Below are 26235 nucleotides of genomic sequence, written 5' to 3'. Positions count from 1 at the left end.
ACTTTTGGAGTAGCTGTGTAGCCAAATGGGGTGAGCTATGTACATGTGTATTTTTCAGAATCCCCAGCAGTGAAGGTGTTCCTCTTTTTAATATGTGGTATCAGCCCTCTATCCAGGGGCACTGACTACTAATTTGTACTAAGACAAGCCTTTTTCCCTGAGCCTTATTTTTCTCATTTGTAAAATTTGGTTAATACTAGGGTTTTCTGGTCTACTTCACAGGATTATTATCAAGGTCAAATATCTAACTGCCTGTTTGATAGCTCAATGTATCTCAATGATATGTCACATTTACTGTGGCAGAATTTTTTATTCCTTCTCTCCACAAACATATTTATTCCCCTACTCATTGCCTTTTTAGTAAATGAGCTACCATCAGCAACTTACTGAATCAAAGAATAGTCGTCATTTTGATTCCTGTTGTTTCCTCTTCCCACATTATACTCATCAGTAATTTCTAACTCTAAAACACATACTGAGTCAGAATACTTCTTTCCCTCTCTGTTGCTATCACCTCGTCCAAGCCACTGTCACCGTTCACCTGGATGCCCACCACAGCTTCATACATTGTCTCCTTTTCACACCCTTGCTTCCCTTTAATCCAGTTGCTACACAATTGTCAGAGTAATGTTTTAAAACTATAAATTAGATCATTGCCCTCTTTCAAATCTGTCTAATGATCGCTCACTCTTCTTGGCATGAAATTCAGCCTCCTTACCAATGCCATGAAGGTCCTCCCTGATCTGGCCCTTTCTCCCTCTGTGATCTCCTTACTCAAGATGCTCCCATCACACTGGCCTTCTAGCCATGGAATCTCAAGTGTGCTCCCGCCGGAAGGCCTTGATATTTCTGTTCTCTCTCTCTCACCTCAGGTTTTTACCTCTGACCCTTGCATTGCTTCTTCCTTCTGATCTGATGTCACCTCCTCAGAGAGACTTTCTCTTGAGTTTTACCTTGCATCCTCCACCTCCAGTCACCCTCTAGCCCTTTTCTGTTTTAGTCATTTTTTTTGGTAGCACTCTACTACTTGAAATTATCTGGTTCATTTGTGTATGTACTTGTTTATTATTTCTCTTCTAGACTAGAGGGTAGGGACCTTGTCAGTTTTGTTCATGGCTATGTCTAGGAGGTGATAAACTATTTAATCAGGGGTTAGGCCCAGGCATTCACCAGTTGAACTGGAAGCTGGCCACAGTGGGGCCTTCCTGCTGTGCTGAATCATGGGGAAGTCCAGGGTCGGGGGCGGGGTCCCAGGGAAGAGACAAGGTGGCCCGCCTGGAGGGGGCTGGAGGATTTACCAACTGGAATGGAACTATTTCAGTACTTGAACACTGAGCATCAGTTTAGAACTGTGCCTGGCATGTGGTAGCTGCTCCTTAAATATCTACTGAACGAATGAATAATGGAACGATAAAATATGAAAGAAAGAAGGAAGGTAACTTTCTTTGGGTAACTTCAGAGAGAAACTGAAAATGATCAAATTGGATCGAATTGGACATAAAGTTTAAAGTCATGTCTTCCTCATTACTGGAAATATCTCCAGTAATGTTTGAGCCAACCATGTTTTTTGTTTTTTTAATTAATTTATTTTTAAAAAATTTTTGGCTGCATTGGGTCTTCGTTGCTGCACGTGGGCTTTCTCTAGTTGTGGCGAGCGGGGGCTACTCTTCGTTGCGGTGCGCGGGCTTCTCATTGCGGTGGCTTCTCTTTGTTGTGGAGCATGGGCTCTAGGCATGCGGGCTTCAGTAGTTGTGGCACTAGGGCTCCGTAGTTGTGGCTTGCGGGCTGTAGAGCGCAGGCTCAGTAGTTGTGGCGCAGGGGCTGAGTTGCTCCGTGGCATGTGGGATCTTCCCGGACCAGGGCTCGAACCTGTGTCCCCTGCATTGGCAGGCGGATTCTTAACCACTGCACCACAAGGGAAGTCCCTCAACCATGGTCTTTAAAGATACAGAATCAAAGCAAAGGTTATAGACCAAGGGCAGTACCTGTATACAAAGTCACATCACTACCTTGCTTCTCTTTTGATAAACTTTTTTTTCAATTATTTTTATTATGGTAAAATACTATGTGTAAAATTTACTATCTTCATCATTTTTTCTTTGTTTTTTATTATTTTTTATTGAGGTATAACTGACATAACATTATATTAGTTTCAGAGGTACAACAAAATGATTCAGTATCTGTAAATAATTGCAAAATGACCACTACAGCAAATCCAGTTAGCATCTGTCACCATACATAGTTAACAAAAATATTTTTTTCTTTGATGAGTCTTAAGCATTTTTAAGTGTATAGTTCAGTAGCATTAGGTACATTCATATTGTTGTGCAACTATCATACCTTGCTTTTGAGTGTGACATCTTGTGCAGACATTATGTACCTACAGAGTCAGGGCTTTGCCTGTGGTTTCTCTGTTAGATCATGACTTTAAGTATGTCACAGAAGCTTTTGTGTTTCTATTTCCTTATCTGTAAGTGAGGGAGAGCCTTTTTATGTTTTATCTCCTAGAGGTGTCATGAGTATCAAAAAGGAGATAAAATACAGAACATCATGTTCAGTAGGAAATCCACAAACCCTTCTCTGTGGGTGATCTGAAAGCCAGAGTTGCTGAAATGATGTGGCCACTGGAGATCACAGTGACGCTCAGCAGATGACAGGCACCCATTTCAGGGCAGTCCCCACTCCTGAAGCATCTCTTTATCCCTAAGCTGTGACGTTGTGCTCCTTGAGATGGAGGGCTCAGATTTTAAGAACAGGCCAACTTTGTTGGAAAGATGTTTCCCTTCCAGGACAATACTCAGTGCAGTTTCTGTTTTAGAGTTAGGATGCTTAGATTATCATAGCATCCAAAATACTCCCATATGAATTTGAAGAAGATGGCTTTTAAAAAATTAAAAGCATGAATTAATTAGGCTCTTGCCACATGCTTAGAGACCAAATCCTCACTTGTTTCTGTACTGTTTTCGGTTCACAGAACTATGGTAAAGAGATCAAGGAGAATTTGGAGCAGGCCATGATGATTGAAGGATTGGAAAATAATTCAGAGTTAAAGAATTAAGAATTTTTTCAGCTATGTGGAAGATTCTGGTTACCACATTGTATGTTCCTTAACGCACTTGTTAAGGCCTCATATTGCTAAATAAGGGGTCTAATTATGGATTAACTGGGACTGGCCTGAACCAGATGTCATGTCTGAATCAGGGATGACAAGTCTAAGGTTTGTAAACTTTCTAACCATATCTATGTCTGCTATTTGTTTTGTAGACTGTACTTAAGGCCTTAGCAGTTATATTATACCTCTAAGTCTACTACTAATTGCAAAGAAGCCATTCTCCATCTGGTGTAGTGGTTGAGAGCAAAGACTTCAGCAGAGCCACAGGCTTGGCCTTGAATTCACTTGTTTTTTTGTGTGTCTTGACCAAGTTATTTAACTCATCCAAACTCCTGTTTTTTCCATCTTTAAAACAGAGATAATAACACCCCGCCTAACATAGTTGCGGTGAGGACTGAAGGAGGTCATGCTCATGAAGGTGTCAGGGCAGTGCCTGGCATTTTAAGCACTTAGGAATGGCTGGTGCTCTAGGCAGGAAAGTTGTGTGGCCTTCCAAAGCATTTTCTGAGCCATTGTCTTACTTCCCCTGAAGAGCCGAAGGCTGCTGGCCTCTTTTTCTCTGCTTGTCTTCCCTCCTTTCCATCCCATTTCACACTTAGATCCTTCCTTGACTCAGTAATACTCAGATGGTTGTTAATGTGATGATTGCTTAGGATAATTCACTGGAAGGTGTGAAGGTGTGCGTATGAGTTTTTTTTCCCCTTCCTAGGATGTTATCTGCATTCTAAAGGAAGAACCTGTCTAAAGCAAATGAATTTCTCATTTTTAAGATGTGTATTCAGGTATTCGTTAGTTCAGTGAGCATTTATTTAGCTCACATGAGCTCGACTCAGCATTGTGGTGGGCTCTGGGAAATAAAATAAAAATTTTTAAAAAAAGAAAGAAATAAAAAAAGAAGAAAGAATGAATGCCTAGCTTTAAAATAGGGGAACAGATGAGCAACAAGTAATTTGGGAAAAGTGTGTAGTAATAAGTGCCAAATTTGGATAAAAATTCATTCAACAAGTGTTTTTCCAGGCCTTGTCATACATGAGGTCTTGTTCTAGGAGTTGAGGATACTAAGATGAATAGCTCCTTGCCTTCTGGTGTCGGTGTTGGGGGACTAGGGTCAAACCTGGAGAGATTTGAGAGGGATCAAGGATGACCAACCCCAGCAAGCCAGGTTGGTCAGATGGGGGGCATGGCATGGAGGGGAGGATGCTTTTTGGGGAGGCTAGGAGGGGTTGGGAAATGATTAAATTATTTTAAACATCTAGTTTGAAAAGAGGATAATTTCATGAATTTAATCTAACAAATTGGCATAACCACATTATAGAAGAAAAGTAGGAAGTTTCTCTTGTAATTATATCTCTCTAAGTTTGAACTATTTACTTAGGTATAATTGCAGTGTAGTTTTGTGAACCTTTTTTCACTTGGCCTACATATGTTTTGCCTTTTTGCTACCTACGTGACCAAATAATATTCCCTTTAGAGTACATACCATTGTTTAACATTTTAGATTCTTTTCAAAATTTTTTATAATGTGACAAACAACTTTCTGCATTGTAAATGCTTCTTTTTGTGGATTTTTGTCTTTAGATTGCCGAAGTGTGATTAATAGATTTAAAAAAAAAATCAGCATAACTTTAGGCTCTTGGAGTATATTACCATATTTAAGCCAATTTCCACTAAATCTGGTATCATGTGGACTCTTCAGTGTTATATACCTTTGCATAATGGGGATAAACACTAAAGACTTAAAAATTTACTTGGTGGGGCTGGGGGAGGGAAGGATTGGGAGTTTGGGAATTGCAGATGCAAACTAGTATATATAGGATGGATAAACAACAAGGTCCTACTGTATAGCACAGGGAACTATATTCAATATCCTGTGATAAACCATAATGGAAAAGAATATGAAAAAGAATATATATGTATAACTGAATCACTTTGCTGTACAGCAGAAATTAACACGTTGTAAATCAACTATACTTCAGTAAAATAAAAAAACATAAAAATTTAATTGGTGAAAATATTTCATTGTTTTACTAATCATTTTTTAATGATTAGTACCTAGGTTGATTATTCCTGTAGTTTTATTTGTAGGTTTATTAACTTTCTGAATGGCTTGTGTTTTTAAATTTTGTTTACTGTATTTGGACCATCAAAAGTTGAAAAGTGACTATCAGTCTCTTTCCTTTAAAAAAAGAAGTCATTTCCCTGTGTCTAATTTGTATCAATAGATGTAGACCCCTAGAAATCACACCCACCAGTCCAAGTTTCTGTAAGAAATTAGGAAGTCCGTATACCTTAAGTTCTGTTACTTATCAAAGTGCTGTATTAATAAGTACTTCTGTGTGGTTGAATACAAAGATGGTTAATTGGAACTGCTGATAATGGACTTATTATTTAACACTGAGTGGTTTACTGAATTTTACAAAAAATTATATTTGGGACAGTATTATTTAAAAGTGGTTAACGTGTGTGCGTGTGTTTAAATCATTGGAAAATGGTAAACCAGGCCAACTGACTCTGAATTTGTTTCTGTCTTATTTCTGACTCACAGTTCATCCATAAATTGCAATTTCAGAACTGCTTTAAATTATCATTAAAAAACTATAGGTTAAACAAATGTTATTTAAAATGTAGGTAAAATTATCAAGAAAATAGTGGGTTCAAAATAATAAAGGTGTTTACCTTAAATATTTATTAAAATAGTAATAAAGTGGATGTCAGCTACCAGTGTTCTGTCAACCTCTGTGGCTTCTCGGTAAACCTACCAGGTAGCGTTTGCTTCTGCTTATAGAAATTGTGGCGAGGAAGGGAGGAGTGGCTTATGGCTGGGGCAGGGCAATTTCCTGTTTGCAGTTCCTTCCTTTTATAGCTTGATAGGCAAGAATGCTAGTGCCTGTAAGTGGGCCAGAGAGGCTTTTATCCTCGCAGGCTTGCATTTTTGGTGTCTTTAAGCAGGTCAGTCTCCCTAAAATCATAAAGCATTTTCAATTCCAAACTCTTTGAATTTGGAAATTCTGTTAATCTTCTGCATATGGATAGAGCAATATTATCTTTTTCAACTCTCCTTGCATGTTTCATTTAGCTGTGGGCTAGAGAAATCAGCTGTTTGCTTTTCACTTGTGGAAGGTTTGTTTCTCAAGTTTAACTAAGTCTTTTCAGTCTTTTTTTTTTTTCCCCTTCTCCTGCTAACAAGTTTCCTCTGTGCTGTAAACACACACACACACACAGACACACACACAGACACACACACAGTGTATTTAGGACAGTATATTTCAAGGGTGATACTGTGTCTGCTCACTCAGTTTTGAATCTCATTAGTAGCCTTGAAAAGGCATATACTTTCTATGTGAAAAGCTTATGTCCGTTTGTTTCATTTCCATACCGAATTAAGGGGATGTATTTTTTTTTTTTAATTTATTTATTTTATTTTTGGCTGCGTTGGGTTTTCCTTGCTGCACGCGGGCTTTCTCCAGTTGCGGCGAGCGGGGGCTACGCCTTGTTGCGGCGCGCAGGCTTCTCGTTGCAGTGGCCTCTCCCGTTGTGGAGCACGGGGCTCTAGAGCGCAGGCTCAGTAGTTGTGGCGCATGGGCTTAGTTGCTCCGCAGCACGCGGGATCTTCCCGGACTAGGGCTCGAACCCGTGTCCCCCGCATTGGCAGGCGGACTCCCAACCACTGCGCCCCCAGGGAAGCCAGGGATGTACTTACTTAATGCTCGGAATGGGAAATTTCGTTTTGTTCCCCCCAGCAGCCCCAGCATCTAGAGCAGTGTCTGACGCATCCTAAGTGCTCAATGAATACTTGCATGAATGACCGAATGTTTAATTGATAAACATAGTAACATTGATAAACACATTGATAAATAAGTTATCTTCCACGATTCTTGAAAGTTTGATGTGGGGTAATTAAAAAGCTGGAGTGCTTAAAAATAAATTAGGAAGTCAGTACTAATTATGGAAATAACAACAAGAATCACAGTGTTTTGAGGCATTACTTTTTAAAATTTATGGAGTAAAATAGTGTTTTAAATAGTTCTCTAAAATTTGAGAACGGAAATGGACTTTGTTAATATATATAAACATTTGAAATCAGTATTCTGGATGATAGTCTTCATTTTAGCCCCAGCATTATTTTTGTTTTTCTCAGTAGGGGAAAATCCTTATTTATGCATATAAGTAGTTGTTTAAAAATGTCAATCACTTTTTTAACAGTTGTCCTTGTACTCTCCATATACTTTTCAATAAGAACTAATTCAAATGCTCAAAAAAAAAAAGAATACTGGAAAAATTTTCAATCAGTTGCATTAAAAAAATTTAACTGTATTCATTTTTTATGGAAAAAAATTAGAAAAGAGACAGTGAAAGCCCTGAAGACATTATTCATTATCATCATGTGACTTGGTGCTAAAAAAACCCCAAAAGACTCACTTTTGCAGAACCACTGAAGTATCTCTGTAAGAAACTGACTAGGAAAAAAAAATCCTGCTCCAGTCCTGCTTTCTCAGATGGAGAATCTGAGACCAGAGAGGTCAAGTGTCTTGCCCAGGGTCAAATCCAGTTAGTGAAAGAGAGAGACTAGAACCCTCCGCCAAGTTCCCAGTTGGAGGTATATCCACCCACAGCGCATAGCTGAGCAGTGCTTGTCTTGTAATAATACTGTGTCTAAACCACAATATTCTGCAGAAGATTCAAAACAGCATGTAGTGTGAAAGGGTAGGATGTTCCAGTTGGAAAGCAATGTTTCAAATACACTGGTCATGCAGTTTCTCTTCCAGGCAGCATCTAAGCGTTAATTCTGGCTGATGGAGCTAACACCGCAATAAGTTTGTGTAGCAACCAGGTGAAATGGCAGTTTTCCTCACATTCACCTCAGTGATGTCTATGGATGTCCTAAAGTGGTTCTAAGTGTCAGGAGTGATAGAAAAACAGGAGAACCAAGGAGTGACATGAAGTAGTTAGGACTGGGTTTTCCAAGCTTTTTTCACTATAATCCACAGTAAGAAACATGTTTTACATTGCAGCTTAGTTCACATACTCACACACACACACACACACACACACACAGACATGCACATACCATTCACATGCATAATTGAAACAAAAGGTTCATGAAACAATTTTTACCTTACAATGGGTGAGGTATACTGACGTTTTATATTCTGTCCTATTTTATTAAAGAAAAGTCTTTATCCATTAAATTGATTTTGCTGCTCACAGCCATTGGAGAATCTACTTGCTGTGCTTAGATCTGAAATGTATTTGCATGTTTTTTAGGGCATCGATTTTGACACTGAACATTCAGGTGATTGTTTGGCCCATCTGGGTTAGTCTACAATTAACGCAAACAGCTTAAGTAAATTTTAAAGTGTCCTGAACTCCTCAGAGGTGCCTCTCTCTAAATATCAAGATGTACAGCTGGCTCCCACATGATTTTCATTCATTTGCTACTTGATTATTAGAAAAAGCTGAGTTTGTTTTAAGCCCTCGAATAATACAATTTATCTTTGCCTATTGCACTTCCATTTAAATCACTGTGTTTCCCTCAAACTCCTCTCCTACACATCCCCTTCTTCCTGGCAGCCCAAATGTGCATTTATTCATCTGGGGACAACCTTGAATGAGAAAGGTCAGTGCGTGGGTCAGCACTGGGGGCCCTGAGGAGCCAGTGCTGAGCCTGCCTCTGGGTCTGTTATGTGAGTGCCTGTCTAGTTTAGTTTCTAAATTTGTGCTCATGATATGTAACGCCCTATTGACCTCACGATATCTAATCTTTTTTTTTTTTTAATAAATTTATTTATTTATTTATTTATTTTTGGCTGTGTTGGGTCTTCGTCTCTGTGCGAGGGCTTTCTCTAGTTGCGGCGGGCGGGGGCCACTCTTCATCGCGGTGCGCGGGCCTCTCACTATCGCGGCCTCTCCCGTTGCGGAGCACAGGCTCCAGACGCGCAGGCTCAGTAGTTGTGGCTCACGGGCCCAGTCGCTCTGCGGCATGTGGGATCTTCCCAAACCAGGGCTCGAACCCGTGTCCCCTGCATTGGCAGGCAGACTCTCAACCACTGCGCCACCAGGGAAGCCCCATGACATCTAATCTTAAACCTTAGGTTTGTAAGGGTTTTTGAATGCATACTTTTAATCTACGTAAATTTTATTTCAAGTCTTTTTTTTCTATTTGACATAGTGAATAAAATAGTGGCCTTTTCCCCATTATGGACAGTGAACTAATAACTGAAAAGCCCTCTCCATATGTACTTTCTGAAATTTTACATAAAGCAGGAGCTAACTGCAGCTCCGTTGAGGTTGCTGTGTGTTGAGTTATTCCTAAGACTCTTAGTGCCCCAAATATGGTCACCATGGCAATAAACTCAGACCGTGCCCATGCTGGCTACTAGGTCCCATGTCAGCGTCACTCTGCCCCTGCATCTTTCTTAGTTCTCTCCTTCACTGTGTCTCTGCCTCAGCCTTGCTTCCTGGTGTCTACCCCCTCTCACCTTCCATAATAAATGCTTATAGGGCTTCTGAATTTTCGTTATGGAAAACCAGGCTCTTATGATGAGAACCTAAAGCGAGGGATGTAGTTAGTCAGCAAATTCACGGTTAAAGTAAATAGTCGGGCTAGGTAAGTGTAAGTTCAGCCTGAAAGAGATATTTAGAGTTGCTGTAGTACCTCAGAGAATTATTTAATAGGGGAGTAACATTTGTGGTTCATAGTTTCAAATTAAGGAGCAGACAGACAAGCCTTTCCATGTGAAGATACATACTGTAGGATGAATCAGACTTTAAAGTTCGTTTGTGAGTGGGTGTGTGAGTCAATTAGTGGGGCTTACTTTGGGAAATTTGTAAATTGATTGAAAAAAAAACACTTGTAATTCCTTTCTCAGAGAAACTTTCTGATGTTTTTTCCATAATTGGTCCAGTCTCCTCTCCTCTCCTCCCAACTGTTTATTTTGTCATTTCTTATTATCTGACCCAGAACCTGGCTTAATTATAGCTTTTCTCACCTTGTCTTGTAATTAATTACGTGTGATATAATCCACTAGAATGAGCTCTTTGCTATTACTTGCTTTGCCATCTCTCTCCTACTAGAATGAGCTCCTTGAGTAGAGGAATGACTGTTACTCACATTTATATCCTCAGTACCTAACATAGTGCCTGTCTGTGTTGTTTTAAGGAATAAGGAATGAACAAGATAGGAGACAGCTCTGGAGGGAATTCAGATTCCCAAGGTGACTGATCTTGTGTTAACAGTGTGTGAGAAATGATGCAGACAGACTCCAAGCTCAAGGTCTTCATCACACCACTCCTACCCCCAGGTCCTGCAGTTGACTTCTGTAACCCAGGTCTCAGCTGCAGTGCTTTCAATTTGAAATCCACTGCTTATTAAAACTTATGGGAATGGACCCATCCCGTACAAAGAATTTAGGGTTATGCTGTAACTCTCTTAATAGCGTTGCAGGGTATTGTCTGTCTTGGAGTTGGGAAAGCCTTAAATCCCATTAGTTTGAATGTGGTATTATGTTCCCTTCAGAAATGTCTGAAATTTGGAGAAAATTCTCAGTGTCTGTAAGGGAGTTGTAGTTTTGGCAGCAAGCTGCATATTTTGCCAGGAGCCAAATTTTAAGTTTTATTGTCTTTCTGGAAACACATCTGTGAAATAATGGAAATAGTGACAAAATGTGCTTAATATTTTAAAACAGTTTCTAAAATCATTTTGTTTACTTGCCTCCAAGTCAGATATTTGAATTAAAAAACAACAACAACTTTTAGAATATCCTGACATCGGCCTATGACATTATTAACACAAAGTTTAAAAAATATATTAGATATTAAATTTTATATATGTGTACTGGCTGATGACAGTATTTTACTTCTGAATTCATGGAAGAGGAAGTTAGATTTTAGTTGTTGATTAAGATCATTCTATTACAGTTAAAAATTTGGGGATTTACCCAGAATGTGGGCAAGTGGATTTTCTTGATAAACTTTATCTTACTTTTTTTTTTTAAAGGAACAGTAGTTGACCTAGACCTTGAGTTAAATACGAAGACTACAGGGTGGGATGGTGGTGGGAGTGTCTACTCTAGCAATCCAGAGAGTAATTTCTCCTCTGAAGAACTGCTCCAGTGGAGCTGTATACAGTGATTCACCCCTAAGGTACAAAAATAGACCTTAGATAAGCTGTCCCCTCACCCTGCCTGCCCACCCGTACCCTTCCCTCCTCCTCTGCCTCATTGTACTAGGAGACCTAGAGAAATTAAGTAACTGTCACAAGAGGCAGAACAGGGAGGACAAGAACCCCCTATATCACTGGCATTCCATTTCTTCCCCTCTTCGTTAGCAGCACCCCCGTTCAGGTAGACACCCATAGCCAAGTTAACACCATGTATGAAGTAACCAGTTACCTCTTTTCTCACACTTTGCTCTTGGCTTTCCTTTATGCCTGTTACTCGTTCACATTCCTTGTTATCTCTGTGTAGCTCTCCATCTTCATCTTCTTTTTCCCCTACTATTTCCATTTCTTTCTCCTTCCTCTGTTTCTGATCACATCTCTCCTGTTGCTCTGTCCCCTTCCTTTCTCCCCTCCTTCTGTCTTAATTGGCTGGTATATAGAATAGCAGTATTGTAATAATTGGAGTTTTTTGGTTACGTGTAACAGAAACTGGCTCTGACTTGCTCAAGCTCAAAACTTTAGAATGAATTTCCTTGTTGTTTAGTCAAAAGAGGGAAGTAGAGGGCTCCTGTAGCCTTCACTGTTCAATAAAAACTCTTTATTCATTTTAATGGGAAGTAGTCTTTCCCTTTCCCCTTCTATCTGGTTCATTTGTTCATTCTGTCATTGAGCAAATAATTATTGAGCAGCTGTGCCAGATACTCTTCTAGGCTCTAAGGATATAGCAGTGAACGAGAGAGATAAAAATCCCTGTCCTCATAGAGCTTATATTCTGCTGGGGGAGACAAACAAAGAAATAAAATGTCAGTGATAATGGCTTTGTGGTGGTGTGCTAGTGTTTGGCTAGCTCAGATTGGAAGTTCAGAGAAGCTGTCTTTGAGGTGATAACAGTTAAGCTGATAAAGAGGAAGAACATTCTAGGCAGAGGGAATAGCAAGTACAAAGGCTTTAAGGTGGGCATGAACTTGTGTATGACTGAGGAACCAAGAGAAAGCCGATGTGGCTGGAGCACAGCAGGTGAAAAGGCTGATGCAGCGATGAGGTGTGAGGTCTCTGCCAGTGCTTGTGTGTGAGGGGAAGAGTTTGGATTTTATTCTCCATGACTTGGGAAGCTGTTAGAGTTGAAATGATCTGATTTGCACTTAAAAGGACTTTTAAAACTCATCTTTTAGAAACCTACTCAAAGCTCTCCATGATACCAGTTATCTCTGGGTTTCAAATTTCTCTTATGCTACTATGCCACAATGGTCTGAGTATTTACGTGTCTGCCTTCCCTGTCATCTTCATTTTTATATCCCTAAAATATAGCTCAGTGTCTACAAGTAGACAGTGAAAGAAGAGGTGCATTTGTCACATGGTTGTCACGGGCATTGGCAAAGCCTATTGTGCCGTTGGAATTTCATTGAGAATGGAGAACTCCTTTCTTATATTAACTATCACTTAAAGCTAAGGGAATAATATTTGTAGTACTGTGATATAATTCAGGTACTGAGCCTTCTGACTTCTATAAGAATAACATTTTCTAATACTGGTCCTCAACTATAATTATGTATCAGAAATACCTGTGGGCCAGACCTGTCAAATCTGGCAAATCAGAATCTCAGGGGGGAGAAGCCAAGATATCTACATCTTAAACAGCTTTAAAGGTTCTTCTGAGGATTATTTGAAGTTGTGATCCCCTGGCTTGGAAGATCTGAAGTAACATACAAAGGATGCTCCATGAGGTCAGGAATATATTTGCCTGTTCTTGCATATTACCCATTGTGCCTGGTACCAGTAACTGCTGTATGAAGAAATTAATTACCTGTGTGTAGAACTTTGGAGAATTCTCTGCTTATCTCCTTCTTTTCCTTTCTTCTCCCTTTTCCTCATTTTCCTTACTATGAGTAAATCTGCAATGCAAGTCTTTTTTTTTTTTTTTTGCAATGCAAGTCTTGATGCTGATGAAAAGATGGTGGTGAGAAATCGCTGGCCAGGGTTTGTGAAGAGGGTGTTTTCTGGAAGTAGTGAGGTCTACCTCAGTAGTGAGCCGGAATGAGAGGGAAATTTCCAGTAGCTGCAGGGAAGGTGGATGGACTTGTATATATTACATATTGGGTATGTATGCAATAGATCTGTGGGCTGGATTTAAATTATTTTTATTTAAGTTGAAGTTTCCTTCACTTGTTTCAGTTCTACTGTTTGTGAAATTAGTAAACTAAAGTATTTAGGGAACGTGGTTACTTCTTAAAAAAAGTATATACATTTAAGAATGATAAAGCATATTATGTTCTTGTAGGATACATCTGTCATGCGGCATTTATTTGAACAGTTTGGGCTAATGCACAGTAAAATTGCCACTGAATCCTTTCTGCAAACACCTGCCTGGTGGGCAAAGCTCTTGCTTCTCTGCTTTCTCTAAGCAACAACTCTGTAAATACTGGAAGAGAACAACCAGTTCCCCGTTTGTGTTCATTGTTTGCTTTCTATTCTTGAGTCAATTCAAAGAACAGAAGCTTACAAGTTACTATGAGATTCTAGATCTGAGATTTAGTTCACATGCTGTGTGGCTTCTGTCTTAGAAGTTTTCAAATTGAAAAAGCATAAGGTGACTATATTCAAAAAGGAAAAAGCTTTTTTGTTTTTGGTCCCTCAGGTGCATGCTCTAGTTACGAACATGAATACAATGGATTGTCTGGTCTACCTCCTTCCCTCCTAGGAAATCTTAGGCAGCTATAAGTTGCCTTAAGTTATGGGAAGCGAGCCACACTTTTGTCTTATGGAGCCTGGGTTGGGTTCCATACCTGGCAAGTTTGGCCATATTCCTCTTGTGTGTGTCCAGAAAGTTTTTGACCTCTCTCATTCGTTTTTCTTCCAATTATTTTGCTCTATTTACATTGAGAAAATCTTTTTCCTCTCATATTTGCCGTGCCTCCCATTGCCTCAGATTTGAAATTAGTCCTAATCATAATGCCAAATATTGAGGAAAGCTATGCATTTTGAAGTGGAATTAGATGTAATAAAGTACCAGTCAGACATTTGAAATAATTCAAGGTTCACGTTAGAGTCACTGTAAACATGTTCATTGATCTCATGTTTTTCTTACCTAGCCTTTCCTCAAGTACTAGCATTGAGAGAAAATAATTTAAAAAGCAAACATACTTATTTAATTTAATTATTTTGTTTTAGTTTTTAGTTTTTGAAATAATGTTTTCTACTACATTTTATTTCAGATATCTGATTTCAATGATAATATGGAATATATTATCATTTTTGGACTAGGCTACAAGACTAACAACCATAAGATTTTATCTTTGGGAAACTATTTCCAGAAATCTGAATATTAGCTTTTGGAATAGAATTCAAATATGCTTTTGGAATAGAATTCACTTGCAAGTTAAGGGCTTTCTGTAATTGGTCATAGGTGTTAAGAGGATTTAAACACTGATTCTTGGTTTATTACAGTGGATCTATCATCTGCATCTTCATAATAAATGAAGTTATGGTTCTTACCTTCTAAGCTTGATCGAATTCAGTCCTTGGTTTAAAGAACTACTCTTCTCACTTTTTTTTTTTTACTTTTCTTCCTTAATTTGAAAGGTTTTATGAAATAAAGCTCATATTATACCCAGAATTAAACAGTGAATGTCAGTATGAGGAGTTTTTAATATGAAACCATTTCGTTTGAGAGTATGTATTATTCAAGTGGTATTCTGGAGTGGTCTATTTTCGTGCTTTATGCAGAGACTGCCTTCTGATGATGAATGATAGATGATATACAAGGTTATGTTTATCTGTGTGTTGTAACATAACAGCCGTGTACTCAGCTTGTGTGGGACTAGGGACTCAGGTTTTCTTGGGACCAAATATTTTCTCCTTTTCCCCTTTAAAGGTGTCCCTTTAGACTTCTGTGTGCTGAGAATATTGGCTTAGTGTTTCCTTGGTTTGCTTAACAAGGGGCTGGACTAGTTCAATGAGATACAACCAGCTCAGCAATATCTGTTTTGGGACATGAGCTCTCCTCAGGCAGGAGAGGGCTGTGGTACTGAGACACTACTAGCAAGAGATGTATATTTGTCGTGGCTATAGCTGTCAGTTCTGGAAAGACATCTTTTCAGGCTGATTATGAAAGTTCTGTTTCCCGTCAAATTAGGTGGAAAGATACACATGGCTGATGTTGTCTGCAATTTTCCTAAATTAGCCATCAAAGAGCTCCCAGTGGTTTCACTCTAATTACACCCATGAGAGTGATGGAGAGAGGATTTCTATTTTAAACTAATTCTCACATAAATAGAAAAGTCTGCTGCCTACTCACTGAATATCAAATCCCAAATTCAAATTCAAATGTGAAGCGACAACACATGAGAGTATTACAGAGCAGACATCACCTTAACCAAAAAGCACAGTCATTTCTAGACCTTGTTCTGAAGAGGATGCCAGATGATTTTTAAGTATTTTGGGGGCAGAAATAAGTGATGGAGATAGAGACCTAACATGAGGTTCTGCCTTTCTTCTATGATTAGTGTTGCCTCCATATTTTTTAAGCAGATGCATTGTCTAACATTCTGCAGGCCTTGTAGTCTGTGGTTTATAATAGACTCAAAACTTGAAGAACAGGAAGAATGACTTTCTTTAACAATGTGTTCAAAGACTCAAGATGCATTCATTCTTGTTCTGTTTTAATTAGACCAGTAGAATAAACTTAAAATAGACTGAATAATGCAAGTTGTTTTAACTATACAGTTGCATTTCTGGTTTGTAATTAGTCTTACCTATCTAATTCGTGATTGTTTAACACTGAATATTTTTATTTCTGTAAGCAGTTAGAACAAAAGTAGAATCAGCTGTGTGTTTGGGAAATGTTTGCCTTTTTCCTATTTTAAAATTTTATTTTAAAGTTGAATGCAGATATTGTTTTCTCAGTCTCTGGTTATAATGGGAGGAAATGATAAAGAAGAAAAATGTTGCTAAAAATAAAAAATTAAGCATTTTATTTGTGCTTGTGTATGACAATTAAGACTTAATGCTGTCTTCAGGAAAAAGCAGTTTATAAATTAAGTGCCCTGACACTTAAGAAGTCTGAGAACCAAGTCTTGGGAGGCAAGGAAGAGACTTTAAAAGTTTTGTTTCAGCTCTTTGCAGAGTTTCTCACCTCATCATGTGTGTTTATAGATGTTCATTCCATGGACTTCCGTGGTTTATGTTTTGTAGATAACTGGTAATTGCTCTCCTCTCCTAAAAACAAACCCAACCTGGTAATCTTATTCTTTTGTTCGTGAGAAGTTCACATAAGGAAAAATGAGTACAACATCAACTCTCTTCTGGTTACTTTGTTAGAGAGAGATGTGGGCCACATCAGCGATCTTCTGATATTTTGACAATGGGTTGATAAAACAGGAACCAGTGCATTTATTTTGTGGTTGTTGATACTAAGGCACCAGGAGACTCAGGAGACCCTTTGAACAGGCAAAACTGAGAGTAGGATTGATATCTGTATGTTAAAATGAGAGGGTTGAACTAAATGATGGTCTGTATGTTGCACCTTTGGTATATAGCAATCATGAGGGATGTTTACATCCTCATGTTTTGATGTTTATATGTATAGGCAGGCTTTAGGGCTAGGGTGTCAGAAGTAATAGCAGTTGTGGATCCTGATTCACATGGATACAGGTGGTGAAAAGGAGAAGAAAAAAATATTTTGGGATCCAAGTTTATCTTTTTCCTATGGTCCCTTGCTATAGAAGAGCCATGTGTCAGGTACAATTCTGAGCACTTTACATACATTATTAATTCACTTAATCTTCCCAACAAGCAGCCTAATGAGGCAATTACAGTATTATCCCCACTTCATAGGTAAGAAAATGGAAGCACAGTAATACAGCTCATAAGTGAAAAGCATGGCAGTTTGGCTGTGGTCTTGGGGTGCCTAACCACTACACACTGTCACCTACTCTCTAGATAGATGATCAGTATTCTGTGACCGTGTCATGCTTGTTCTCACATAAAACGCTCTCTTTCTCTCCACTGTTTGTTCCTGCAGCCGTCAGACATTTTTTGAGTGTGTGCTGTGTGCCAGGCACAGTGGTGAGTCTTGTAGATACAGAAGAGATAGAAATCCTGCTCTCAGAGTTACAAGCCTAGCCAGGGAGATAGACTAAAATAACCACAGAAACGTGTGATGACAAACAAGGGTAAGAGTTTGAAGGAGAAGGGCAGGGAGCTTTGAGAACATAAGGCAGGGGCCTGATCTCATCAAGTTGCCAAAGAAGGCTGCCCTGCCAAAGTGACTTAGAGCTGTGGTGCCAATGAAGAGGAGCAGGAGGCCATCTAAATGCTACTATGATGCAAGGAAGACTCAGGTGGAGTCTGGTCCCTTTGTGGACCATTCCGCAGCCCCCTTTAGAGCCCTTGATCTCAATAGCTTTAAGTACCATAATGACGTTGCAGACTTTTCCTTGTGTCCTTGTATGTGTGCAGGTTCCTATGCAGATTGTAAGCATTAAGTAAATACATGCTGGTCTTTGGTGACTGTGTTCCATTCCACTTTTTGCTTCCTGCCTTCTATCACGTTTTGGGAGTGGCCGAGTGTTGCTTCAGAACAGACGCGGGGAAGTGGGAGAGTGAATGTCTGGGTCGGGTAGCCTGCCTTGGCTCTCGAAACACTTTCTGTAAGCTTATACAGATCATTTGATCTAGTGCCCCTATGTTTGAAATCAGTTTCTTTCTTACTTTCTCTTTTAGCACACCATTGAAGTATTGTCTCTAAGTACCTAGTTTGATGCTTTCATGTAACTGGGATCAGAAAGTTAATTTCACTAGGTCCTCTGGGCGTTACCACTAAAGTTGTAGTGACACATTCAAAAAATCTCATTCACTAATTATTAAATGAGCTGAATTAACCCTCTAGGGCAGGTGCACTCGTTGTATCTTACCAAGTTAATGTAGTCATTCACTAAACGTATACATATTTACTGAGCATCTACAAACGAGGCTTTGTAAGGCTTATAGAAGTATGGAGCACTTGGTTACTGCAATTAAGGAGCTTCCTACTTTAGCATAAAGGAAAATAATTGCAACAGAGTTGTGAGGGGCCCATCAGGAAGTAGACTGGAGGGCCTGTGGGAGCCAGACTGCCTGACTCCACTGCACCCTAGCTTTGTGGCCTTGAGGCAACGGGTTCTCTGCATTTCACGTGTAAAATGGAAACTGTGATTGTGAGGATTAATGAGCCAAATTATGTAAAGTGCTTAGAATAGTGCCTGGCACATAGTATATACTATATAACTTTTTGCTTTTATTATTATCATCATTATCATGGTCACTATCACTCTTATGGTCAAGCCTAAAGGTAAGGGGAAGGGTTTCTGAACTAAAGAAGGAAGATATTGTGGAGGTGGTATTTGAGTTAGGTCTCAAATGAAATAGGAAGAATTTTAATAGGCAGAGGGGGTGTGGAGAGGATTCCAAGAAACCTCAGGTGCTAGAAAGTATCACCTATGATTAGGGAATGGTGAGGAGTCCAGGCTAGTGGATGAAGTTCTCTCAAGAAACAATGACAAATTCACCTGGAAAGGTGGATTAGAACCTTATCTTGGTGAAGAGTTGGCAGTCTGGCTGGGCTTTTTGAGCAGGATTGAGTCTCTCAGAGCCCTGCTCTAGAATTCCTGGAGTAGGCAGGAAATGGAGGCTGAGAGAAATGGTGTGAGTCTTAGCATGTGGTGATAGGGCTTGAGAAAAGGTGATGATGACAGTCATGAAAAAAAAGGTCAAGTGCATATCTGCTGGAGAACTAATGAAACTTAAAAATTCAGGGCCCCTCACATGCTCAGAATCCTAGTGGTGGTTTTGTAAAATTTGAAAAGCTATTTGTATCCTTTGCTTCTTTCTCTAAATGGTATGTTTCAGTCCCCCAAACCTGGTTCCACGCCATAATTGATAGAGACTGTGGAGAAAGAATCAGTCTGTGTATTGATTCGATGAGGGTAGGTAGAGTGAAGCAGAGAGGCCAGAGTTAAAGACGACTTGCGAGATTTTGTCTGGGTGATGGGGAGGAACCTGATAGGAAAGGGGGATGATGGGAGAAGCCAATTAGGGAGCAGTGGTTTCATACCGAGTGAGTGTTCTAGATTGGTTAGCTTCACCAGGGAAAGAACATTTTCTTTTCTTTAAACCTCTGCCCATCCCTATCCTCAATTGCTGTCTTGCAAGTGTGATAATTTTAAGTTATATGGGGGCTGGAGAAAGGGGTCCAAAGATGACTGCTAATTAGTGGGCTAGAACCCAAAGCACATGTCTTAGGGGCATCTTTGTAATGTCTGCATTTAGTACTCTGTGTATGCTAAGCCTAGCTTTATGAAACTTTAAAGAAAGTCTCTCCTTTTTTGGTATATCTTTGGTATAGATTCTTCTATATTCAGCAAATTTTAGTGCTTCTAGACTATTTTCAAGTTATAACATCTGTTTTCTGGAAACTTCTATTTTGAAGAAATTTAATTGACTCAGAAGTGGTTGGTAATGCTGATTTCATAGCTATCATGTCAGTGTTCCTATGGCAGTACCTGACTGGGAAAGGCTGTTCTCAGCATTTGTTACCTCTTTCATAAACAAGTAAAATAGTAAATAACAGGAAATCAAAAGCCAAAATTGAAGAATACTCTCTCAGATGGCCAAATAGAATCTTCAAGAGTATTTTTACTTTCCAGATCACAAAATATAAATATAATTGACATGGGGGCTCAGGCTTCATTTTTAAATATATTACGGGTGTGTGTTGGCTTTGCCATCAGGCTTTTTGTGGGAAATAATAACACCTAAAAACAAAGCTAAAAACATAGTAAGATCTGAGGCAAATGTCCCCAGGGAAAGACCATTAGCAAATTCATGACTCAAGAGTCTGGTTTAGACTTCTGTATTAAACCATGTGTTGTTTAAAGAATCATCCCTTGTGTATCAGAGAGATTAAATTATCTGAGTAGAGAAATATAGTTGTAAATTTCAAACTGCTTCTGAAATACACATATATTATTTTTTGACAGGCTTTAAGGATTTAATGACCATAGGATTTAGTTTAAAGAAATGATTTAGAAGTATTTGCAGATTAATTCTAAGAGGATTTCAATTTACCAGGTTGGTCTGCTGTTCTGTAAAATTGGTCCAAACTTTATATTTGTTACATTGTTTCTCAACGTATGGTGTGCACAAACATTTTATTTTATTTTACTTTTTTCTTCCACTTTTATTGAGATACAATTGACATACAGCATTGTATAAGTTTAACAATTGACGTACAGCATTGTATAAGTTTAAGGTGTGTAACATAATGATTTGAGTCACATACATCATGAAATATTATCACTATAGGTTTAGTGAACATCCATCATCTCATATAGATACAAAATTAAAGAAACAGAATTCTTTTATGATGAGAATTCTTAGGATTTACACTCTTAACAACTTTCATATATAACATACAATAGTGCTAATTATATTTCTCATGTTGTACATTACATCCCTAGTACTTATTTATCTTATAACTGGAAGTTTGTACCTTTTGACCACCTTCATCCAATTCCCCCTCCTGTGAGCCCCTACGTCTGGTAACCACAAATCTGATCTCTCTTTCTATGAGTTTATCTGTTTGTTTTTGAGGTATAATACCTACAATACTACGTTAGTTCCTGTTACACAACATAGTGATTTGGTATTTCTGTACATTTCAAAATTATCAACATGGTAATAGTCTAGTTGTGATATGTCACCATTCAAAGATACTGTATAGTTATTGACTATATTCCCCACATGGTGCATTTCATACCCATGACTTATTTATTTTGCATCTGGAAGTTTGTACCTCTTCATCTCCGTTACCTATTTCTTTCCTCCCCTCACCTCCCTCACCTCTGGCAACCACTCTGTTTTATGTTTGTTCATTTGTTTTGTTTTTAGATTTCACATATATGTAAAATCATACAGTATTTGTCTTTCTCTGTCTATTTCACTTAGCATAATATTCTCTAGGTCCATCCATGTTGTTGCAAATGACAAGATTTCATTCTTTTTTATGGCTGAGTAATATTCCATTGTGTATTACATCTTTATCTATTCATCTATTGATGGGCACTTGGGTTGCTTGCATATCTTGGCTATTTTTGTAAGTAATGCTGCAACAAATATAGGGGGGCATATATCTTTTCAAATTAGTGTTTTTGTTTTCTTTGAATAAATACCCAGGGGTGGAATTTCTGGATCCTATGGTAGTTTTATTTTTAATTTTTTGAGGAATCTCCCTACTGTTTTCCATAGCAGCTGTACCAATTTACATTCCCAGTGCAGTGCAGAAGGTTTTTGTTTTCTTCATTTGCTGTTTGTTGTCTTTTTTGATAATAGCCATTCTGACAGGTGTGAGGTGATATCTCATTGGGGTTTTGATTTGCATTTCCCTGTTTGTTAGTGATGTTGGACATCTTTTCATGTGGCTGTTGGTCATCTGTATGTCTTCTTTGGAAAAGAGTCTATTCAGATCCTCTGCCCATTTTTTAATTGGGTTGTTTATTTTTTTGATGTTGAGTTGTATGAGTTCTTTGTATATTTTGGATATTAACCCCTCATCAGATATATCATTTACAAATATCTTCTCCCATTCAGTAGGTGTTCTTTTAGTTTTCCTGATAGTTTCCTTCACTGCGCAAATCTTCTTAGTTTGATATAGTCCCCTTTATTTTTGCTTTTGTTTCCCTTGCCTGAAGAGACATATCCAGAAAAATATTATTGAGACTGTTGTCAAAGAGAGTACTGCCTATGTTTTCTTCCAGAAGTTTTATGGTTTCAAGTCTTATATTTAAGTCTTTAATCCATTTTGAATTTATTTTTGTGCATAGTGTGAGAGAGTAGTCCAGTTTGATTCTTATGCATGTAGCTGTCCAGTTTTTCCAACACCATTTATTGAAGACGCTGTCTTTCCCACATTGTATATTCTTACCTCCTTTGTTGTAGATTCATTGCCCAATGGCATTTTTCACAGATCTAGAACAAATAATGCTTAACTGTGTATGGAAACACAAAGACTTCGAATAACCAAAACAATCTTGAGAAAGAAGAGCTAGAGGTATCATGCTCCCTGATTTCAAACTATACTACAAAGCTACAGTCATCAAAGCAGTATGGTACTGGCACAAAAACAGACACATAGATCAACAGAATAGAATAGAGAGCCCAGAAATGAACCCACACTTGTATGTGCAATTAATCTTCACAAACATTTTACAGTTTTAAGAGTTATGTATTTTAAAATTCATTTATGTGTAGACTCTGTGGCAAGTGATACTGGTTTTCCATTTATAGCAATGATATAAACCACTTTAGAATACATTGATTTAAGTTAAAAGGGTATGTCTCTTTAAAGAGAAATGGTAATACATGGTGCTACGTGTGGTGGCAGAAGTTGAGAAAGTTGATGCATGATTAATTGAAGTTTGGGAAACATTGGCTTATTTGTAAATAATATGTTATACTAGGCTGTAGTACTGTAATTTTAATTAATTGTTAAATAAAAACCTCATAGTCACTTTAATTGGTTGACTCTTACTTAGTTAAAAGTAAGAACATATATGTCAAATGCTGTTCTATTGAGAAGGTTTATAGGACTTCCTGGCAAAGAGTAGGGCAATTTTATAAAAGTCATACATATACTCACTAATTTCAAGGATAAATTGGCATGGCAAACCAAGCACTATGCAAAGGGCTTTTGTTAAATTTTATCAATCAAAAGTTGGGGAAGATTCTTCTGGTTTGGGTTCATATATGCTAATATTTAGTGAGAAGAGTAGACAGCATATTATTTTTTCCCTGAGAAGCAGAAAAGGAAAATCAGGATATTTAGAAGAGGCTTTGAAGTTAATTTTATCCAGAAAGTATTTTTAGAAATATTAGAATATCTGGGAACAAATCTTTGAGTAATAGTTAAATATAGATTTTATTTTTAGAAATAGTACACATTTAAAATTTCATAACTGATTTAGTTACTCCACATTTAAAAAACAAATTAATACACCTTACTACAAAATACAAGAAATGTGGAGATAGTAGAAAATATAAAGTAGAAATTCTTTCTTCTTCCACTAATCTTCCCCCAGCCCTATTCCTTAGGCACAACTACTGTTAACAGTTTGAAGTCACCTAATTTTATTTTATTTATTTATATTTTTGACCGTGCCATGCGGTTTGTGGGATCTTAGTTCCCCGACCAGGGATTGAACACGGGTCACAGGGAACCCATGGACTGCCAGGGAATTCCCCTGAAGTCACCTATTTTTTTTTTATAAATTTATTTTAAAAAAATTTTTGGCTGTGTTGGTCTTCGTTGCTGAGCACGGGCACGGGCTTTCTCTAGTTGTGGCGAGCGGGGGCTACTCTTCGTTGCTCATTGCAGTGGCTTCTTTTGTTGCGGACCATGGGCTCTAGGTGTGTGGGCTTTGGTAGTTGTGGCACGCAGCTCAGTAGCTGTGGCTCTAGAGCACAGGCTCAGTAGTTGTGGCGCACGGGCTTAGTTACTCCATGGCATGTGGGATCTTCCCAGATCAGGGATCGAACCCGTGTCCCATGCGTTGGCAGGTGGATTCTTAACCACTGCACCACCAGGGATGCCCTGAAGTCACCTAATTTTAAAAGACTAGTGTAATGGCATTTAGAAATTGGAAGAGTAGGAATCTTTTTGTTGTTGTTGGTGTTCCAGATTCTGCTTCCATTGCCTGCATCTATATTTTTAAGCAGATATGATGTATGGAATTACTGTGGGCTTTGGTGTCAGATCTGTGTTCAAATTCTAACTGCATCACAGAGCAGCAATGCGAGTTTGGGAAGTTCCATACCTTTCTGAGCTTTAGGTTCCTCAACAGCAAAGGCTTAATGTTGTTTTATTTCCAACCTCTGATCAGGCCTAGTCTGTCTCTCTGTCTCTTTTTAATAGGAAACATATCTAAGAAGACCTGGCATAAGAATCCATGACATTTTTTCTCCCGGAGAAATGGAATTTGGTATTTTAATGACCCCAATGTGCATGCATTCAGTAATACACTCCTTTATTAGAACATTTCACCACCCACCCATGTACCTATCATCAGGTTGTTAAAGGGCGTTGTATTTACCTGCCCCTGGAATCTTCCTGGAATTTAGATGGCCTCTGTTGGGTTTCACTTTGCACTTATTAATAATTTAGCATTGGGATAAAAATAAAAACAAAGACTCTTATCTTACCATGTGAGAACATGGGTCATGTGTGCTAAGTCATGCAGGTAAGATGAGTAGCAAAACTCAGTGGGGTATCCAGTCTAAAGAGGTCTTTCATGTGGGCTGTTGTGTCCCTCCTGTAGAATGATTGCCTTAGAATTAAAGAGAATTAATGTAATTCTCCGGAAGAGGGAAATGTATTTTTGCTTTTCAAAGGTGGTTGTATAAGCTTTAATTATCTAATCCAAACACAGGAGCTTTCTACAAGCAGATTTCCTTTTTAGCAGGCGTAGTCAGCTTGCAAATACTGCTGCATCTTTAGGTTTGAAAAATCACTGCATCGTAACCAACTCTGTTGAGTATATTATATAACCTACTCGTTAGGGAACAACAAAGTCCTGTTTTAATATTGGTTACTGAAAATGGTCTTTAAAGCTAGGGTTGGTTTAAGTGAATTTTTGTAATTATTTGAGCTGCAGCTTGAGGTGTGGTTCTCCGTTGGTGGAATCTGTGTCTCATGTCTCGATCATTCTTTTACTGTGGTTTCATTTTCTGTGCTGTTTTTGTTTCATATTCAATTTGCTTTGTTTGGTGTGTGCTTTATCAGACCTTCTTGTTTACTTGTCACAAGAATATGGAGCTTTCTTAATAAAGTTAGAAGTATTTTTTTATGTATTTATTTTAGCTTTCTTTCTTTAGAGAATTGAAGTGTTTTCTAGTCCTGAAATTATTAATAATTAAGTACATGTAATATATTGCTAATGGAACAGTGTAAAGCTCAAAGAAACTTTGTAAGTAGAGAAGAAAACCCTACTTTTTAAGAACTGGGACTCTGTCATTCTTATTGAAATGCATAGGGTTGTTTTTTGTTTTTTTTTTTGATATCTGTATATCCATAGGAATAACTGATGTTTATGGAAAACCATTTTAGTCTACAGTGCCTAGTCAACCATTTCAAAAATTATTTCTCTCTTGTCTTTACAAGCTTATAAATATATATATGCATGTATGTATATATACATATATATTATTGTATGTATTTATTTATATAAATATATAAAATTATATGTAATATTACTATATGTACTAATGCATAGGGTTTTGATGTTGGAACATATTAAGGAAATAATGTCATTCATTCTAGGTAGAGAGGATTTTAGGGATGAAAGTTGATTCAGACTATAGAGGAAAATGATCAGTGCTCCTGTCTGAGAATTAAAATATTAAATTGCTCTTAGAATAAAACCAACCTCTCCTCGTGGTTTGCAGTGCTCTTCGCAATCTGAACACTACCTGGCTTTCCCTTCCCCCCCTGCTCTAGCCGCACTCATCTCCTCTGTCCAACTCACCAAGCTCTTTCCCCCTCAAGGACCCTGGCCCTTGTTGTTCCTCCTTTCCCTTAGCTGTTCCCATGGCTCTCCTCCTGAATATCTCCAAGAGACCCCTCCCTGACCACGTCAAGGTATTAAGTAAGTCTACTCTCTTTCCAATACGCTGCTTATTTCCTTTTCAGCGCTTAACTCAGACTGTATTTATTTTTGTTAATTATTTTGTTTTGCCCCACAAATGTAAATTCTTTTAAGAGAGGTGTCAGTACCTGACACAGTGCCTAGCACCTAGTATATAGTCAGTAAGTTGATTAAATGGAAGTTGTTTACTAGTTTTAAGAGCTCTTTTTTGTTTGTTTCTTTATTTAAGATTAGTTTATCATGCTGGACTGGAGGGGTTGAGGTATCCTTGACATCAAGAGCCGAGCCAATAT

General features: G+C 38.3%; 1 protein-coding gene across 6 annotated transcripts in view; it reads left to right on the top strand.

Moving 5' to 3' along the window:
* Positions 1-26235, top strand: part of CDC14A (cell division cycle 14A) — a 176427-nt gene that overhangs the window by 32545 nt on the left and 117647 nt on the right. The window lies entirely within an intron of this gene.

This window comes from Eubalaena glacialis, chromosome 3 (assembly GCF_028564815.1).
Source record: "Eubalaena glacialis isolate mEubGla1 chromosome 3, mEubGla1.1.hap2.+ XY, whole genome shotgun sequence".
NCBI classification, from domain to species: domain Eukaryota; kingdom Metazoa; phylum Chordata; class Mammalia; order Artiodactyla; family Balaenidae; genus Eubalaena; species Eubalaena glacialis.
The sequence above is the reverse complement of the archived record's forward strand: the minus strand, read 5'-3'. Positions and strand labels throughout refer to the sequence as shown.